We start from the raw sequence: 8,211 nt of genomic DNA on the forward strand, positions 1-8,211 counted from the left end.
GACTCGATGACCAATTAGTGCTTACTGAACCGTAGCACTATGCAAATGTATGAGGCGTGATTCCCGGCCGACCAATTAGCCATCACCAGCCGTAACGTTATGCAAATCTGTGATTCCCAAGCCATAGTCTTATGCAAATCATGCCGTGTGGCGTAATTGTCTGCTGACCAATCAGTTAGCTGTACTTTCAAAAAGCCAACGGCCACTTTCAACCATCTGTCGATGACCGTTACGACTGATAAAAACTTCGCTAGGTCTTACTTTCAAGGGGAGGTCTTATATTTCGCATTTCAGCAAAATCTGTGCTAGGTCTTATTTTCTGCGGATGTCTTATTTTCGGGGAAACACGGTAGTTTAACAAAGGAGCAGGAGGCCCTTATTAAAAAAAAACTTATTTCAATTTTTTTTAACAATCCACATATCTGCGAGATAAATAAAATTACTTGAACTATTTTACACTAATAAATGAAATTGTCAGTATTTACATATAAATTGAAATCTAATACAATATTAAATATTTATTTTTAGCAATACCTGTTTTGTTGTCCTACCCTCATTTTCTATATTCTGATCCTAACTGCTTGGAAAGTATTATTGGATTGAAACCTGATTTAAGAACTCATCAGTCTCATATAGATTTACTGACAGTAAGATTAAATTTTCTTTAAATTTTTTCAACTTTTAAGCAGAATGTGAATTACTAATGTATATTTATGGCACAATTTTGCATGTGCATGTATAATAGTTTATAAGCTTATACAAACCCTTGACATAATTTTCTGATCACCTGGAACATGACATAGCACAACATCTATAAACAACAAAATTGATGAGAAATGTACTAGGAATAAAATTTTTTAGATAATTTTGATTGATTGTATTTATTTTCATAAACATTGAACTTGTTGGATTTTTATTTCATGTACAAAAATATTTTTTCTCTCATCTTATGAACAAAATATTATGATCATATTCTGTGGATATAATTTTATGATCAAGCTATGTATCTTATGCTAGTAGAACTATTAGTTCAAATTTGCATATTAAACTAACTAGGTAATGCAGATAGGATAATTTCTGGTAAACTTAAGAGTATTTCTGGTATATAACAAATTATCTGCATTCACCTAGTTAGTTTTAACCTGTCTCATGGTCTTCCTGACATATCTCGGATTGAGACATAATTATCAAATTATGTACAAGGAAATACTCAGAAAATTGCTATGATCAAGTAATGTAATTTTGTATCCATAGAATGACACAATCATAAAAATTTCATCTTTAAGAAAATTTCCTTAAAAATTAAAAGAATTTTAAAAATGTTTTGTACAAAAAGCTGAAAAATTTTATCCTCACCTTAAAGTTTGTACTGGATATTTAGTTTTCAATTCAGCAATATTCTACAATTGAATTGAAATTATTCTACAAAGATTTATTGTTGCAACTGAAACTATTGCCAGCATTTGCTTCTAGGGGTTATAAACCTCTTCAGTTTGTACAGCTTTTTCAAGTGGTAAGGATGGAAAATGAAAGAAGACATCTGTGGTGCTACCAGTTCTAATTTTAAAACTTTTGTTTTTATTTGGATATTTTTCATTGTTTTTAAAGGAAAGTTTTTAATTTTTGTGGCCAAGTAGCCTATAAAGGTTGATTTGTCAAAAAATTGTATTTTGAAACATTGAAAGTGAATAAATGGTGAATTTTTTTTCAACAGACTGTCTTTAATTTTAAACTTAATTATTATCTGGAAATATTCTACAATTGAATTGAAATCAGTTATTTTTAAGATAAATTAGTCCTAGCATATTCCTCTTCAGTTTGTTGTTTATAGCTGTTGTACTGTGTTATATTTCAGGTGATCAGAAAATTGTTGAATGGTTGTATTAGTATGTAGCTTTAATAATTGTAAATTATAAACTTACATAAAAGCTAATTAATAATTAAATAATTCTGAATTATTTGAATTTAAAAACTGTTTTTTTGTTTATTCAGTTAACTAATCAACTTTAGGATAAGTTTTTTAATTTTTAGCTATTAACAACATTTTACGGTAGACCCCCTATAACACGATAGATACGTTCCGTGTTATACGAGTCACTTAGATTTTACAAATATGTGAGCCGTTCACAGCCCAGCATTGTGCAGTTTACAGACTACGGCTGTTTGAAAGGCTTTCTTCCATAAAATTAATTGATTCTAGGCTAATTTGACTCAAACATTTCCAAAACATGTATAATTTTTTCGGAATAATCCATATAAACTATGCTATAAATGAAAAATTGTAGGAATACTTAACGAGTGCACACTGTTTGAAGATGCCTTTGCTTAAGCTTGTTTTCGTCGCGGAGCAGCTCATCGGATGGCGGTCAAGTGTTTCCTGATAAGTTATTCTTTCTGCGAAAATTCGCTGAACTTTGGAGACCTCATTAATAGAAATATAATTTTTATGGCCGTTGAATAATAAATGTTTTTTAGGTCTACTGCACGTTTAAACTCAATGGTTTGTGCAATGCCCACTATTGGTCCAGATTTGACCAATCCTGTCGAGACACGAGTCAGCCATGACAATCTGTCTCATTCTTTTAACGTGTTATATGAACACAATTGCAATTTTTCCACCATGTTATACAAATCCGTCTTATATGAACCCCATGTTATAGGGGGTCTACTGTATTAAATTAATTGGAAATAGTCATTGAGCATCTTATTAAATTTTAATAAAATTTGAAATAAATAACTAAATCTTGCTCAATAAAGTGTGTGTATATGTGTAAAATTCAGGAAACAAAAAATATTCACGACTTAAAATTATCAAATTTCAAATTATCCAAGATTTACATATTTCTGTATAATATGCCAAATTCTATGTAATTGATGAAATTTATTAAGCAAATGGAATATGGCTACTTATACAGAATGCTATTTTCATTAATAATAATATAAACTGCAGGTAAACAGCATGTGCTCACAGGTCACGAGATAGATTTCATAAAAAGTAAAGCAGAATTCCTCAATGTAGCCCACATTATTTTTAAAGTGGCCCAAAAAGTAGCAAGTTGCCTAGACCCTACACATCTCAATCTGCTATTTGCATTCAGGGCTGGTTTTGTACTGTAAGGACGGCACCCTTGGGGAGACAGCACTGTGAGGATTGTCCCCGTTTGTAAGGATGCGGTGTACTCGAACCTAAACTCGCACGGAGGTCGACCTTAAGGTGAAAGGTTACAACCCTCACTTTGCCCGTGATCTGTCAGAATTACACTAAAGCCTTTTCCGTATGGGGGTAGTGGTTTGCTGCAAGCAAAGATGACTCACACAGAGACCGTATTTACCAATTCAACGCGTTTATTTGTATGAAAAATCATGCTTACAATGAGTTACACCAACGTCTGGTCAAAAGTCCGTCACTGAAGAGGAGTTCGTCGGATAGTTTGTATTCCGTTGATTTATTTTGACTGACACACACACACACACACACACACACACACACACACACACACAAAACAAAAACAACAGGAGGACAAGGTTTGTCTCTGCTATAGTCGTGGAGGTTGCGGGATGGAGAGTTGTCATTGGGAAATTGGGTCCCTAGTCCCTTCTGTCCTAGGTTTCCGAGATGTGGGTCCTTCTGATGATCCTGGTCTGGTTCTCTGGGACTGGTGTTCTCAATCTCAACCTCTCCGTGTCCTTGGGATCTCGGGCTTTTATAACATTCGTCTTCCCAAAATCCCAAGATTTTGGTTGGTCCGAATGTTGGTCCCCTGTGATTCTATTGGTCCCTGGTCTGTTGCCAGGGACGCAATTCGGGCCACAGGGTCGCCGAATATCCCCGTCCGGGTCGTTCCCCTCCGAAGTCGGGTCAAGCCCTTTCCCGGATGACGGACCTGTAAATTTTACCTAATGTCTGTTTTTCTGTCCTGGAGAGGAGGAAGCTGTCTCAGCCGCCGTCCCCTCCACAGGAGTGTCAGCAGGATCTGCTTTGAACTCTCTAAGGTGACCGTCCAAAGTTTCCCCAATGGTCGATCCCTCACTCGTTCTCACGATTGACGATTGCAGATCTGTCAATTAGATCTGGAATGCGACAATTAAATCATCTCGCACCCCGTTCCTTGGTCACACCGGTCCTATTTACGTAATAAGTCACCGATATATTGACTTAGCTCGACAGCTGGTTTCCGTCCAAGGGGAGTGTGTGGTCCCAGCCTCACAGTACTGTTAGCTGCCTGCATATTATAGATATTCGGCTGTTCCTGTCAATGCTGATTTGAAAGTAAATTCATAATCTAATCCATGAGTCTACTGATGTTTCATGACAGTTTCATATAGTTGATGAGTAAAAAAATCTAAAAAATATTTGATATCTACAGTATTTATTTTTATTCAAATAAAGTCACTCAATAGATAACAGGTGCCTTTTGGTTATGAGCTGATAGGGCTTGAGCTTCTAGGCTATGCAGTCCTGGCATTAGAGTAATGGTTGGAAGTTGAACAGATGCTTTCTTCAAAGTTATATTTTAGCACTACCACAAAATATAATCTGCAAATTAAAATAAAATTAATTTAAAAAAATTTTTCCTATTCAGTATATAAATACAATATATACATGTGTGTATATAAAAGTTAATTCAAATTTGAATATGCATGAACATTATTAATTTAAATACAGTATCTTATTCTTTAAATATCTCTTTGGTTCCTTTAACAATTAAAACAATGGTGTAAATATTGTTAGATTAACTGTACAGGAATAAAAGCCCATTCACAATGAAAATTAAGCATAAACACACTCCTTGCCACTTCAGAGTGTTTTACTTTAAGTTCATTCTTTAAATCCTTACAGAATAAGATGTCTGAGTTGTTTAAAACAGCAGTCTATGCATTATTGATCCATGTTGTTCTATATTAGTAACATATATCTTCATGAATAACAAAGTTCTAAGAATAAATTTTTGATTAAATCAAATTTTTGACAATACAAATAATTATAGGTCAGTTTAAAATCCTTTTTTAATATTCCAACTAGAGACAGATGGTTAACAACTTTAAAACCAAAGACATGATANTTTTACTACATTTTTCATAAAATAATTTGTGATTTGTTGCACAGAACAGTTAAAAAATGTTCTCTTCATATTTATTAAGAGCATTAAAAATTTCTCTGGGCACATCTTTGTAATGTTGCAGTTCATTATGAATAATTTGAAATCCTTTTATCTCATCATTTGTTGGTTTTTATGGGTTCTTCACTATCATCATTTTTTTCATCTTGGATTGTTTGGTGAGTTTGGTTACTTAAGATTTCCAAAATTTCATCACTAACATACTTGGTGGTAATGATGTCTTTGTCAATGTTGAAATAATTGTCCAGCAAAATATTGGTAGTAATTTAATTGAACTGGTTTAATGCTTCCCATGATTTGTTTTTGTAAATCTGAAAGTGGCATTATTAAGAAATACTGTATAATACAGCATTAAATTTACTTATTTTAATACATAGTATTACAGTACTGTACAGTATTTGACTCTAAAACATTCATGAATTGTAAATTATTGTTGATCCAAATGCCCTCATTGACAGATAATGTCTCTCCCCCCTTTCTTTACAACCAGCAGCCATATGGTGAGAAAGATTACATGGTTTTAAAAGCAAATGACCAGTATTTCTCATATATGGGCTCAATTTTACAAAGGGTTTACAGATTGATACCTGAAATTGAACCTAAATTTAAACTCAACCCAGCTGGTGTAATCAGCTTTTAATAATCAATAGTTCTTACAAATTAAAAAAAAAATTGTTTATATATAAATTTAACTTCATTACTTTAGAAGCAACTTTACTTATATTTTGGCTGAAAGTGTTTAAGATTTTCTAATCTCAATATTAGATTTGGACCACCAAGATATGCTGTATGAATGACATCATGACACTTGTCCAATATGATTGACCCTTGTACATTTTGTTATACATTCTAAAAGAATGACCCTTGTACATTTTGATCTGACAGGCTGTGCAGTTCTCCCACTACCCTCCAGGCTCCACTGCCATGTCATGGACCTTCCCATGTTTTTGCACCAGTTTGATGCTAACAGCAAGCCACAACGATCGTTTACTGTTTATAGTGACTTTGAAATGTGTGACACAATTAAAGATCCTGCCAAGTGCGAGTTTTGTAGTGTAATATGCTTTTTGAATGCGAAAAAAGGCCACTCCATTGAAATTTATAGACAGATAACAACTGAGGTTTGTGGTAATGTGATGAATGAAGTTTCAGTTCAAAACGAACAGCAGGGATTGTTGTCCAGAGGCATTGTGCTTCTTCAGGATAATGCACATCTGCATGCTGCTTCGTTGACAAAGAACTTGCTTCAGCAGTTTAAGTGGGAAGTTTTTGAACGTCCTTTTCAGACTAGGCTCAGAGTGGTTCAATATTTTCCCAAAATTGAAGGCATTTTTAGCCAGGAATTACTATGGAAGTGACAACGAACTGGAAGAGGCTGTTAATGACTGGTTCAAGAACTTGGTGGTAACTGAGTGTGCAGAAGGCATAGAAAAGCTGATGAATCGCTATGACAAATGTTTAAATTTGTATGGCGACTATGTAGGAATATAGCTAAGGTATCATGTGTGTTGTAAAATAAGTTTTGTTTCATTATCTTAAATAAAAATATCTAGAGAAACAAACGTTCTTTACTTTTAGAATGATCCTCGTATAACACAAGTATGTGTGACACAAAAATATGAAAAATTTTTTTTACATCCTTTCACATTATGTATAAGTTGTATAGGTTATGTTAAAATGTATTAAAGCTATTCTTTGTCCATTTATTTTCATAAGTCCATTCTTGAAAAACTTTCAAGCAAGTTAACACTGCTCTTTCTGGTGAGTTGGTACAATGCAAAAATTTATTATGCAGAGAAATTTGCTTCATAGAGGTTTGTATAATATGGAAGTTTGACTACAGTTGATTCTAGAGGTAAATTTTTACAATATTTACAAACTTGTATCCATGTTCAGTTCCTTACATGTAAAAAATACATTCTCTTGTTTAATTCCTTACACTTGAAATTTATGTTCATGAAATAGTCCAAAAGTTTTAGCTGAACTTACCCAATTCAACAGTTAGATTTTCAGGTATTTAGCTGAAATTGAAGGAATGAAATTGCTTTCGAAAAACCAAAAAAAATTTAAATTTTCTATTAGCTATTAATGTCTCAAACCCAAACTTATCATAACGACCACAAATGACTTTAAGGTGACTGTTTTTCATTTCATTTTTAGTAAAACCGATATCCATTTCACTCAGTTCAGTTGTTTGGATACATTGGAAACTCATGAAATTGTTCATGCATTAAGGGAATAATAAAAGTTCTATTATGGAATCCAAACTAAAATTTAAAATTCTTATCTATATTTTACCTGTTTTTATTTTAAAAAAAAAGGACATGGAATGTGGCATTTTTACCTGTTAATATAACGTTGTACCCAACTGAAGAGAGACGAATTTATATATCAAAAATGCATATTGGGGTCAATAAAAATGAAATGAAAAACAATCACTTTAAAGTAATTCGTGGTCATGAGTTTGAGGCATATTAATAGTCAATAGAAATTAACATAGGTATCCAAAACAAGAAGCAAATTATGCTGTAGAAAAGAACTTACTGTAACTGTATGTATCCAATGGGATTAAAGTATTTATATTACAGTTCAAAGTTGAGAGAAATAAACTTGTTTTTCATCAACTAATTTTATGAACTATGAAGTTGAGTACATCTAATTTCTTACTTGCATGTTTAAGCAAACAGAGGCCTTAACATAAAACTGAAAATAAAAATCCTAAGGACAATGATCTGGAGTGTACTAACATACGGATGTGAGGCATGGACTCTTATGCATGAAATGATGGAAAGAATTAACTCATTTTGAAATGTGGTGCTTGAGAAAGATGCAAAGAATAAGTTGGACGGAGAAAATAACAAATGAGGAAGTTTTGGACAGGCTGGGCTTGAGGAGAAGGTTGCTTATAAATATCCAACAAAGAAAGGTACGATATGCTGGACATTTGGCTAGAGGATCAGGAGGACAACTACTAAAGACGGTGATTGAGGGACTGGTGGAGGGGACAAGACCTAGAGGAAGACCCCGAAAGACTTGGAGAGATAACATCAAAGACTGGACTGGAAAGGATTTAAGAGAAGCCTGGAATAGA

At 33.4% G+C, this 8,211-nt stretch overlaps 1 long non-coding RNA gene across 1 annotated transcript in view; it reads left to right on the forward strand.

The window, feature by feature from the left end:
* The first annotated feature begins 519 nt into the window (after positions 1-519).
* The window catches only part of LOC111642123, a 13,640-nt gene continuing 5,948 nt past the window's right edge, over positions 520-8,211 (forward strand). The window contains exon 1 of the long non-coding RNA XR_002759514.1: positions 520-647. This is a non-coding gene — a long non-coding RNA (uncharacterized LOC111642123). The remainder of the gene's footprint in view (positions 648-8,211) is intronic.

Source organism: Centruroides sculpturatus, unplaced genomic scaffold (genome assembly GCF_000671375.1).
Source record: "Centruroides sculpturatus isolate CEXI.00-Female unplaced genomic scaffold, Cexi_2.0 scaffold1620, whole genome shotgun sequence".
In the NCBI taxonomy this organism is placed as follows: Eukaryota; Metazoa; Arthropoda; class Arachnida; order Scorpiones; family Buthidae; genus Centruroides; species Centruroides sculpturatus.